Here is a 12,955-nt window from a genome sequence, read left to right on the forward strand (position 1 = left end):
GGCGAGGAGCTTTGAGACTTCGTTACTATAGGTACCCTTGATGGATGTGTTTCCTTTCCTCTGTAGCACTGCGTCTGTACGGCTTTCATAAAGAGCATGAGCGTGTTTCACTCTTTCAGAGCCCAAGCAGGCAAGTAAAATCAGCTGCTCGCCCAGTTGTTCGGTGCTAGGGTTTGTCACCTTCACCTGGTGATTTGGTCGACGTGGCCCAGTCATGTCTGCTGATATGTGTGCACGTGAGTGAGAGACAGTCTGCGCTTTGGTGCGCTACAGCGGCAGCAGTGTATCTGTCAGGCGAGGTACTAAAGGCAACCCGGGGCTTTCACATGTGCACGCCTGGTAGACAGGAAATCTGCCATCATCACTGCTCTCTGGCTGCCTGTCTGAATGTAATGTGGTACATGCTTCAGGTGCAAGGGGGACCGAACTGGGGCGGAGCAGTGTGTGTGTGTGGGGGGGGGGGGGGGGGGGGGGTTAACTGGTTGATAGAGGAGAGGAGGTACAGGAGGAGGTGAAAGAGGAGGAGAAAGAGATCCGTTTTGTTGGACACGCATCATTTTTCCTCCAAAGGACACTGGCAGCTGTTGTGTGTAATTGGGGGTGGCTGCTGAAGGGACAGGAGAAAGAGGAATGGGGTGGGGGGTGGGGGGAATGCCGTCAAAGCATTGGGGAGGAAAAGCCTTCTTATAGCTATTCTGGAGAAAACCTATGGGGAGCAGGAGCTTGTGTGTAAAGCAGGGAGGAGCGGTCTGTGGGATCTACACGGAGACCACCTGTTTCATCAGAGGAAAAAACACAAACACGGAGCTGGAGCGTGTCAGCAAACAAGCACAGAAGCATCAGAGAACTTCACAGGTCTGAAGGATGTTATTCCTCCGTGCGCCCTGACATCACAGCCTGCATTTAACAGGTCCATTGAATGAGGCCTTCCATAGGCACTCACTTGACATTTTCCAGCTCCTGAAACAGTGCTGTTTCCTAAAACGCTCTCCACACTGCACATTTTAGGGCGACTGAAGAAAACAAAGCTTTCTGAAGCTCCGTGCAGCTGTAAAATTTCGCAGACGTGATTAGGCACTTATGGTTTCCTTCGCCTCCAACTGTCTCCATGATTGCTCGTTTTGTATATCAATAATGGCAATCGTGGCGTCTCGACGCAGCAACACAGGAAACACCATTAGACGGTGTTCAAACCAGCACTGGCCTCTGAATAAAAAGTGCAGCCCCTCATTTATTTGAATAGTTAGGTTTGACTCTGAAACAAAACAAACAAAAGCAAATTTGTTAAGCAAAATAACTGAAAGCAGCGCAGCTTTTACAGCTCCGTCTTTTGAGGTAGCCACTTGCATCACACACATGCTGCATAGCTTACAAAGCATTTCTGTTTATCTGGCTCATCGCCATGAAATATTAAACACCTTACTGTAGCAAAATCGTTCCATACTACTATATGCTGCTTGGAAAGTATAAGAAACGTCAAGCTCGTGAATTTTTCCACACAGCGGATGTAGCATGAGCAACTTATTAGAACAGCAGCTTCACTGTTTCTATATCTTCAGAGTTGATTTAAAAAAGAAGCTGTTATTTCACAAGTGAGGCTAAGGCTTAAAATTCATCTTAGATACCTTATGCTTGCTTTCCTCATATGATTTTATATTTTTAAAGAATATTATGTTGAGGTCTTCTTGCCAAAGTGTTAGCAGATTTAGCTAATCAATGAATAATGACACTCTGGAACCCAAATTAGTCATTAGATAGTTAGCTAACTAGCTAGCTAGCGACAATCTTACTAGCCAGCTAGCTAGATAGATCAGGAACTCTACACATGATTAAGGCATATACAGTTAGGTCCATCATTTCTTTGACCTGTTTGTTTGTTTGTCTGTTTGTTTGTTTGTTTGTCTGTTTGTTTTTCCTTTGTACACCACTGTAATGGATTTTAAATGAAACAGTCAAAATGTAATTGAAGTGCAGACTTTCAGCGCTAATTCAAGACAATTCCAGATTCAAGTATTGCAATAACTGCGTAGGGACTATATGTTCACAATTACAGGACAGCTGACTGGTAACTAGTTTCATAGCCAGGTGAGGCCAAATCTGGTATATTCATGCATATAAAAATGAATGGGCTGACCATCTAAGCAATAATTAAAGGCAAGCAAAGAAAAGCAATTTCATGACATTTAACATGGAGTAAAAATTTATTTTACAGTGAAGAGATCCCTTCATGAATGGAGATACAAAGTTTAAAGCAATGTGCAAATGCTAAAACAACACATAAAAGAATCCCCACAGTTCTGATGATATCAGACAAGACAGACAGATGAAACAAAGATTAACTCGTACCAGAATGAGAAGAGAGAAGCATGAAGAAGGAGCAGAACCGCTCATGGTCTGGAGCTGTCAAACATTGTCTGTCAGTTGGCAGAGGCAATGTTATGGCATGGGCATGTGTGGTCGCCAGTGGAACCAGGATGCTAGTGTTTATTGATAATGTGACTGCTGATAGAAGCAGCAGGAAGACTTCTGAAGTGTATCAGGCTATGGTCGCTGCTCAGATTCAGCCAGACTTGGAAAAACTGATTGGACAGTGGAAAACATACAAAACACGGAGTTTCTCAAAGCAAAGAGATCTGGATATTCTTCTAAACAGAAACTGAAGAAAGGAAACACAGCTTTTTGGTGATGTCCATAGCATCCACACTTCAGTTATTGACTGCAAAGGATTTTCTAAAGTTATTACATTTAAAATCTTGTTAGTTTGTCTGTTACTTTGGACCCTCAGAAAGTGAAGAACTGTGCATAAAAATGGCTGTAATTCCTAAACAGTTTCATCTAAACTTTCATCTAAACGTGTGCGCTTCAGTCACATCTTTATTGATTCAAAAAGGTATGTGGAGTATGTCTCACTTTAAAATCCATTCCAAGTGTGTAAAATGTATCTGGTCCTGTGTGTGCCTAGAACAGGGGTGGGCAATCTCAGTCCACGAGGGCCGGTGTCCCTGCAGGTTTTAGATCTCACCTTGGGTCAACACACCTGAATCACATGAGTAGTTTGTTACCAGGCCTCTGGAGAACTTCAAGACACGTTGAGGAGCTAATTTAGCCATTTAAATCAGCTGTGTTGGTTCGAGGACACATCTAAAACCTGCAGGGACACTGGCCCTCGTGGACTGAGATTGCCCACCCCTGGCCTAGAACATCTTGCACATCAAATGTTTAAGTTTGGGCACACTTTGCCACCATGTTTTAATTTATCCACAAATGTCTGTGTGTAGACAGCATTTGTAGGTCTACGTAATTATGTAAGTTTTTAAGGGTCTGTATAACGTGCTCAGGTTTGCATAATGCGTTTCATTGCACAACATCACAATATTTTGCTGTGTCCGTTGTGTAGCATGTGTGCATTTTTACTTAAGTGTATGCCCGTGTGTTCACACTCATCCAAGTGTACTTGCATGTGCGTTTTGAGCTAAAGTATGCATAAGTACTTTGTGGAGGCATGTATTAGTTTACAAGTGTGCTTGTGCGTGTTGGTGCATAATTTTCTGCATGTCTGAATGTATGTATATCCATCTGGACTACACGCACAAGTGTGTGTGTGTAGAATATGAGCATGCAGATTACTCAAAGTGAGGGTTAACAGTACACGCATGAAATTCCCTGTTTTTCCAGCATCAGTCATACATGCACTTTGTCTGTGTCTGTGTGTGTGTGTGTGTGTTTGTGTGTGTGTATAATAAACGGTGCCTTTGTAGATGCTTTATTTCAGTGGTTTTAGTGATTTTCACACCTCTCTTCTCCATTTAGAGACATTGGAGTGTTTTTTGACCCCCACCCATCTCATCCCATCAACGCTGCCCCCATCCCAGAGATAAAAAGTCTACCGAGCAGCCAAACTTCTTAACCTGCACCACTTCACAACACTCTTCTCCTGCTATTACCGACCACTTACCACACCTCACACACAAGCGAGAAAATCAATACTTTTACCGTGTGTGTGTGTGTGTGTGTGTGTGTGTTAGCAGTGGTGGGGGCTCACCGTCCCCCTAGTTTGCTTTCAAAGCAAAACACCCTATCATGGAACTCCCACCACCACCACCACCCGATCCACACACACACACACAACACATTCAAAATCTCCACTCAACTACCCACACCCCCGCTCTCTTCCGCCCCTGCAACTGTTCAAACACTCACACGCACTCACGTACACCCGCATCTTTGAAACAAAGCACGGCGAACACCTTTGTCTGCAGCCAGCTGCACGGTGTGTAGTCTGAAATGTGAGCGGTTTGAATGCAGAGCACGCATGCACGATGACACACTCGCTGAGATAAACTTAATGAGGCCTCGGTGAATGTAAAGCGCTAACCATAAGATGTCATTGGTACAGTGAGGCAGAGCAGGGGCCCTTTGGTATGCTGACCACACACACACTGAAATGCACACACATGTCCCAGTACTGGGCCTTGTGTTCTGTTTCCTTTGGCAACGGAAGTTCAGTATTTAAGCGCGCTGGTAGACAAAACAAATACCCCTCTCCACTCTTGTGTCGCTCTCTCCCATCGTTCTCGCTCCCAGACTCTTTCACCCCCGCGTGTCTTTCCATCCCTCATCGTATTCCCTTCCCCTCCATGCTCCCCTTGTGCAATTTCAATTTCTATCATTTGTCTTCCCCTTTTTCCATCTTCCTCTCTATCTCCCTCTTTCTTATGCCCTCTCTCTGCCCGGTTCACACACTAACACGGCTCAGTGCCTCCCTGGACACACACCATTCTCCATGCTTATTGTTCCCCCTGACAGCTTTTGTAGTAGGGAGAAAAAGCGACTTCTCCCCTCCTCCCCTCTCCCTCCATCTCTTAAATTCACCAACTCCGGCCCCTCCTCTCCTCCCTGCCCGCCTTCACCCTTTTACTCCCCCCCCTTCACCATCGGCCCTCACAGCCGCTGGTCCACGCACACACATTCCACAGGCGTAAAGGTCAAAGGGTGCAGCTGCCTCAATAAAGAGATGGGGGGAGGGAGAAAGGGGGAGAGATGGAGAGGGAGGCGGGTGACTCATTCACTTGCCTCCCTTTCTGCAGTGGGCAGAGGGAGTTCGAGTTTGGGGTGCGGGGGGTATTTTGATGGTTTAGTCAGGGTTTGAGGAAGGGGGGCGATGGCTCGTTGTTTTGGCTTGTCTTACACCGTTTGGAATAGCAGTTGTTGTACTTCTTTCTCACACTCTGTTTACTCTCTTTGGCTGCAGCAGATGTAAACACAAACGGTTGGTTACAGCCATTTACCAGAAAGGAGCCTTCTTTGTATTTATGATGACCAACATGCTGGATCTGCTCTTGGCCACCGGACAAAATCCTCCACTTCTGGGTATGTGTTTTATGTGCGTCTGATAATACTGGCCTTTTTGTTGAAGAACAGATAGCAGCCTTATCATCTGCTTCTGATAAGATGAGATGGAGATTTCTGTCTGATTGCAACTCGAGCGGATAAATACGGAGAGGTGGGAAGATTTTTTCCAAACGTTTGGCCAACCACCGGAAAATGGTCAGGAGCTTCAGCAGGAAACCACCATGGTGTAACTTGCACCGATGCATTTTCTTCTACAGCAAATATTTCGACGTGCTGCAAATGGAAACCCCCCCAAACATACACACACACACACACAATTGAAAAAAGAGCATATTCAAATTATCCTCACATGTTGCATACACATTTTCTGTCACGGGGTTACAGCTCACCGGGACAAACTGAGTTCAATTTCTTAGAAGAAAATACTGCATCCTATACATGCATGAACACGTAACACAAGTTACACTATAATTTCACTATAATGAATGACATTGGCTACACCAGGCATGAGAGCAGTAGCGGACACTCTTCTCTTATTTATTTATTGTTTTAACATTTATTTGATTTTATCTTTTTTTTGCGACGTGTGTGTGTGGTCCTTCGACAAAGACACCCGCGATAAAGGGCCACACATTGGATGGCTTAATTGAAACATGACACATATACAGACTCTGGATTCGGTAAACATGGCAGATTTTACAATAGGCTGTTTGTCAGCACAGAGTCGTTGTTCCAACAAAAAGACATTTGTGTTTCAGTTTGGTGAACATTGTATCAACTTCTGAACTAACCGAAATCTTCGGCGGTCACTGGTGATCAAATTCTGTCTCTTTTACAATCATCAGAGTGTAATACTTACCATAAGAGTGAATACCTACATCAGTGAATGAAGTAAAGATTAATATTCACGCATAATTATGAATAAACACATGTTCATATTCGTGAATATCAAGTAGATCCATTTCTATTCTGTTGCAAATTGTTTAGCATGAAGAAAAGATTAATACTTATAATTTACATTATCTTGCACAAATGCATTAGTAATTGGTTCGTTTTTATGGTCACCTGTCTTTGGAATAGGATGGATGTCTGTCCATTGAGATCTATAACATGCTGTAGTTTCACATTTTAAAAAAGACTCAGTTATTCATATTGACATTCATTAGTGTAAAGTTGTATTTTTTGTGGTTTGTATTTTTTGGATGTTGCAGGCCATATGAGAATTTGCTCAGTTAAAAACTGTCCAAAAACTGAAGCTACAACACAATTTTAAAAATAACAGTTCACCCTGTTATTTTGTTGGTTACCTACACTGAACGTGCTGCAGGTAAAAAGACACCTTTAGCCATTTGACTTACAGCAAAGATTTACTGCCAGAATCAAACTGGACTTATTGTTGTTATATTTTAACTTTTTCAGCTACCACAACACATTAAATACACTGAGGTTCTCTGGGAGAAAAAGCCTCATTTATGAAAGAGGTTAGAGGAGAGAGGCCAGACTGCGCAGAGCTGATAGGAAGGCAACAACAACTCAAATAACCAATATTGGCAAACAAGGTGTAAAGTAGAGCATCTGTGATAAAAACATGTCAAACCTGGAAACAGATGCGCTACAGCAACAGAAGACCCCTGACTGCCAGTCTCTGATGTCCATGTTGATGCCTAAATAGCCACAGCGTGCACATCTCCAGCAGGAACACACACCACATCAAAAAACTCATATAATCTCAAACTGGTTTCTTGAACATGACAAGGACATTCACCTGATCTCTGTCCAACAGAGCACCTTTGTCATGACTGAAAGAAACTGCGTCAGGCCCAGTTACCCCAGAGGCCGCTAGTAAACCTCTACCACTCCACCATCGAGAGCCTTCTGTCTTACTGCTGCACACTTTGGTTCAACTGCTGCACCGCGGAGGACAAGAGGAAACTGCAGCGGATGGTGAGGGCAGCAGAGCAGGCAATTGGCACCTCACTAACCCCCCTCAGAGACATTTTACTGGCAGACTTTAGCAGAAAGCCAGTATCATCATCAAGACCCCTCGCACCCTGGACACTCCCCCCCCCCTTCCTTCCCTCTGGTAAACGCTACATGTCCATCAGGCCAAAGACAAACAGACTCAATAGAAGTTTTTACCCACAGGCTGTCAAACATGCCCTACCTCCACCCCGATTGGAGGATGACTGCACTGCCAACACCCATGGACATTACACTTTATTTATAAACTGTATTTCTATGTATACTTTAATGCAACCAACATCCCTACCTCTTTAAACTGTATTTATTATACCACTATTTCTTATAGTTGCAACAGCAGCAAGAAAGTTTCATAAGACCGTCTTGAAGAACCAAGGTGGTCACACCAAATACCCACTTTCACTCATCAGAACTGTACAAACGCTATTCCTTCCTCATGTGATGTATTTCCATTTATGTAAACATGTTTCAATAAGTCTTTGCACTTATTTTGCATTTTCCAAGCTAAATATAAAGAAATGAAACTTGAGGTCAAGAAATGAGGTCAAGACTTTTGCACATGACTGTTTTATTAAGAGACCAAACAAGTTTTGTTGCCAGTTCTGCAGTGAAACATGAGATGCTTTGGGAAGTTTCGACCACAGACTGCCTCATGATGGTTCCTGCTTCTTTCTTGAGAACGGGGTTGGATTTTCCCCCTGTGGTGACGGTAGAAGTTTCGCTGTTTAGACTGGTCTGCCTTTGTCCAGTCTGCTCTTTGTTTAGAATTTGTCATGGGTGAAAGGTTAGATAGCCTAGTGTTCAAATGGTTCTAGATTTTAAAACAGCAAATCAAGCTATTCATTCCTTTGGGATCCTCTTACTATGACTCAGCAGCCTGACTGCTGCTCTGTCTGTCTCCTCCAGGTGCATCACATCGGTGGCTAGTCAAGAATCACATCCATACCCGTGAGCGAGGCCTTTCAATATACACACGTTCTTAACCAAACTAAAAGTTTCTTCCAAGATTCAAGGAAAGTAATCTCCACTTAATTCTCAGATTTAGGTGCTGTCATCTTGGATCTTTTCATCAGAAACTCTTGAATGTGCGTTTTTTTTAGTCACAAAAAGGCAGGATTGTGGTATTCCTACTGATAGTGACTGCGGTCATTCGAGAATGTCACATTAACCTTCTTTAAATTGCTACAAAGTGTCAGAGGATGATTGATATCTTTAATATCGAAAAACCAGTGGGATGTTGCTGGAAGTAAAGTATATTAGATTTAACATCTTTCAAAACACCTGCCACTGGATTACAGTTGGTGTCCAAAGACTGTAAGCTCCAAAATCAGGGAATGAGTCAGAGAGCTGTGAAGACAGAGAGAGAGGAGAGAGATATTTTGCAAGAAAATATTCAACTCTCACTGACTGCTGCTACCTGCAAAAGCAAATGGGAGGCTGCCACAGCACAAGTGGTGTGAAATCCTTCTTGATGGATTGAAAAGTGTCTTTAGGGATCCAAAAGCTCGCCTGCTTGAGCATCTCAAAGGGTGTGGTGCTAACCAGGATGACTTTGGCATGATCACATTTAGACTTGACTGAGTGAAAATTAAATCAGATTTCCTTTGAACAGGATTTGCTTTGAACTCTGCCCAGGCATCATTTAGGGAAAGGTCTCATGACACAATTTGATCGTGGAAATGTGTGCAGGTAGAAATCCGCCTCCCTGTGGTTAGTCCTAAACTTTGAACTTAACATGAAAAACTTCCCAGCTCTTCATGCAACCTCTCATCTTGTTATGCACACACTTCCTCGCGGCAATGATGATGCATTAAAGACTTGAAATAGGTGTGACATGCACAAATTGGTGTGATGAAAACCGTTCTGTATCTTGCCTGTTGCCCCCTTTTTTGCAAAAACACAGCGAGTCTTTCATAGTTAATTAGTTTGGCTTTGCAGTGCGTAAAGTTCCAGCACATTCCCAATAAATCCCAGAGATATTCAAACTGACATAGAGTAACTACAGAGTCAGCTAATGATCCAAGTAGGGAAACTGTCTTTTCTTCCTCCTCTGTAGGAAGACGTCAGTTTGCGCTACAGAATGCTGAACCCAGCTGGTAAAGATTCACGTCCAGAATCACCAAGAATGCTTTGTGAGGGCTATCTGCATATTTTCTCTGCTTCAGTTGGTTGAAATGTACTTAAAGGCTTTTTTTTCTCCATCTCAGTCTTCAAAATTTATGCAAGTTGTAGCACAAACACGCCCTAGATGATGAGCACAGCTCGTCCAAAAAGCCCCCTTCATCACCAATCGCAAGAGCAAATTGGGTGCTTCAGCTGTTAAGACTAATCCAGCAAGTCTGGCACCCGTACACCCTAAAGCCTCGACATAACTGGAGCTTGCTCTGATCTGATTAAAGATTCTAAGATGGAAAACCTTTTTCCATTTCTTCTCAGGCTGTCACTGATGTAGGTCTTACAGTGAAATGAACGATTAATTATGATTCTTGTTGCCATTTATTCTTTGTGTAGATGGGTGCTGGGCATTTTGGGAACATCCATTCGCTTCCGCTTATCCTTTTCAGGGTCGCGGTGGCTGCTGGAGCCTATCCCAGCTGTCATAGGGCGAGAGGCGGGGTACACCCTGGACAGGTTGCCAGTCTGTCGCGGGGCTAACACACAGAGACAGACAACCATTCGTGCTCACATTCACTCGCGCATTCACACCTATGGGCAATTTGGATTAATCAGTTAACCTATTCCCATAAACTGCATGTCTTTGGACGGTGGGAGGAAGCCGGAGTACCCGGAGGGAACCCACGCAAACACGGGGAGAACATGCAAACTCCACACAGAAAGACCCCGGCCTGATGGCGAAATTGAACTCAGGACCTTCTTGGGAACAAATACACAAAAATAGGGAAGTGCAACTTTTGTTGCCCTGTACTGAGTCCTAGAATATTTACTGCCAACATTTCCATTCAATTCAGCAGTGGGAAGGAAAAACTCTCTTTGACAGGAAGAAACCTCCGGTTGAACCAGGCTCGGGGAAAGGCAGCCATGTGGATGGGTTGTGGGTTACGTAGCATTTCTATACTAAAGTGAAGTAGTATTTCTTTAGTTTACGTTAGTACATTTTTCTGTAAGGCGGCCCTGAGAGGTCAAGTTTACTGCAAAACACCAGCACCGCACTATTGTTTGAGCTTCCATTGCTGTTTTATGTGCTTTTGTGGCACTTTTCTATTTGCTGGTGTTTTCTTAAGTTGCAATACATTTGAACTCTCAGGGCCACCGTATTATTAATCTGCCAGTAAAATAACATTATTGGTGTGGAGGAAGAACGACAGCAAGGCAGTCAGTTGTGTTAGCTTTAAAGGACTTTTATTTTAATAAGATACTCTCCAGTTATAGTCATTGTTTTATGATAACGTGCCTCTAGCGATACAAATGTTTATTTTTGTACATTAAATCTTAACTGTGCTCAACACAGGGTGATTGTTTCATCATTACTTGACTGGCAGCACCTTGGGCGTTGTGTCCTTTCTTATAAATTTCCTCCTTTTAAAGAGTACAACAGCAGCCGTGTGTGAGGCTGTTAGACCAACTAGCAGCTCATAGGATTGTGCAATAGTCATGTAACACTGTGAAAGAAACCAGCTGTCACAACTCATACAAATACCTATATACCTTCAGATTTGGTCATTTTGTGTAGTTTCCTACATGCACAAGCTCTAAGTCTCTCCAGGTTCCAGTGTCTTGCTCGAGGACACTTCACCAGGGTAGATGTTTGTGAACAAAGAGCTTTCAATCCTTCAGCTGTGGGGCTCTCTGACCACAAGACCACCCTGATGCCAGTAACACAGCTTCTTTGTCAGACATTGAGGGCATTTCTTCAGTTTTGCCCTGAACTCCAAATGCCAGTAGTTTTATTTGAATTGAAATATAGGAATAAGACTGCTGAAATATAGAAAGCAGAAGATGAAACAACGGAAAGGTGTTTAGGAAATAAACTTTGGCCGTGATTCACCAGTATGAAAGGTCTGTTTTTCGAGATCGGAATTTCTTTGAGAATGCGGTTTCTGCGGTGTTTGTCTGCTCTGAGTGTCTAGATGAAAGAGTGGAATGTATTTGCTTACAGTGTGTTTCTTTGCTAGAATGGTGTACTGTTCTTGTGCGAGTGTATGTGCATAAAAGCCTCTAAGTCACATTTGTGAGGCACTTTTACAGTATCTTTGTTGAATCAAAACACAATCAGTAATATCTCCTTTTTAAAGATATGAAACTCATTTAAAGAGGGCATAGTGAATTACTATCATTTGTTGCAATCAAATTTAAAAAACAGCAATTTAATGTTACTTTGGAGAGTTAGGAAGCTGATTAGGCGTTCAGTACAGATTACAGTTATAAAGAAGGATTTTAACAAAAACTTAAGCTTTTTATGAAGGTAGACAAAAGGAAGTGTTTAACAAAGCCACAGTGGGCTGAATCCAACCACTAGGGGTTCACAAGCCAGTGTACTCTTAGTGTCAGTCTCAAACCCAGATAAATGGGTTGCTCCAGGAAGGGCCAAATCAAGTTAACAATGATGCTGGTGCTGTTGACCAGCAACTGTTCTACTGTTGAGCCTCTTCTAGACTTCTGCAGTGAACCTTTGTAGAGGCTATGAAAGAGACCAACATCGTTGCTGGCATTTATAGTTGTGTGTGACGTATTAATTACCTTGTGGTTGTGTCCCTGTGTTTTATATTCAATGCCAGCTGGTAGAAACAGATAAAATGCTGGGACTTTTTTTTTGTTGTCGTGTTTTTTTCAGGGGTAAACATTTTATAGTTTTTGTGGATTTCCTCACGTCCATTCCAACAGCTTCAGCAATTTATTTCCAGCAATTTCCAGCTGGCATTCATGAGTCCTTATATTGATGTGCACCTCCCTAGTGAAGACAAAAAAAGAGGGGGAAGGCATGTTCGGATGTAGTGAGAGAGAGAAGGAAAGGTTGGAGTGTGGAGATGAGAGGAGTGACTTGATGGATTGTTTACGGCTACTGTAGTCAGGAGCCTCGTGGAGTAATCTGGGTCCAAACTCTGCTTCAGGTTCCAAAGTCAAACGAACACTGCGGCATCACTGAGAGTTAAAAACTGTCTAAATTCTTTCATCTTTAATAAAATGATCGGCGTTGCTGCTTTACCAGATGTAACAATTAAGTTTAACATCCAGCTATCCATGAAAACAGAATTTATTAAATTTAACAGACTTAGTTAGCAGAAAGTTAGCTCGCTAGTTTCCACCTAAACATGACATAACATGTTCTGACTGAGAGAGTTCAGAAAAATTAAGATGTACAGCTCTGCTATAATTTCCAAAATAAATGAACACAGAAAACTAAACAGCAGTGACTTTTGTAGGGTTACTGAAGTTTGGCTAGCTGGTATATAATGATGTGCTACGTGATTGCTAGCGACACAGCTATGTTAGCATAACATTAGCACAGTGAAGCTGGAGGATGAATGCTAACTTTTTTCCACTCGATAAAAGTTAACCTGAGGATTCCTGATGGTTAGAGACAAATCCAGGATGCTGTAAATGGACCAAACCTCATCAGGAGAACAACTGAGATAATCCATCCACAATACGAGGTTAGTCATTG

At 42.9% G+C, this 12,955-nt stretch overlaps 1 long non-coding RNA gene across 1 annotated transcript; it reads left to right on the plus strand.

The window, feature by feature from the left end:
* The first annotated feature begins 5,193 nt into the window (after window positions 1-5,193).
* Window positions 5,194-7,874, plus strand: LOC146391529 (uncharacterized). Its single transcript, XR_014799937.1, has 2 exons — window positions 5,194-5,370; window positions 7,136-7,874. It is a non-coding gene; the product is annotated as an uncharacterized LOC146391529 (long non-coding RNA).
* The last annotated feature ends 5,081 nt before the right edge of the window (window positions 7,875-12,955 follow it).

Source organism: Perissodus microlepis, chromosome 3, assembly GCF_051167445.1.
Source record: "Perissodus microlepis isolate ML-2025 ecotype Zambia chromosome 3, ASM5116744v1, whole genome shotgun sequence".
NCBI classification, from domain to species: Eukaryota; Metazoa; Chordata; class Actinopteri; order Cichliformes; family Cichlidae; genus Perissodus; species Perissodus microlepis.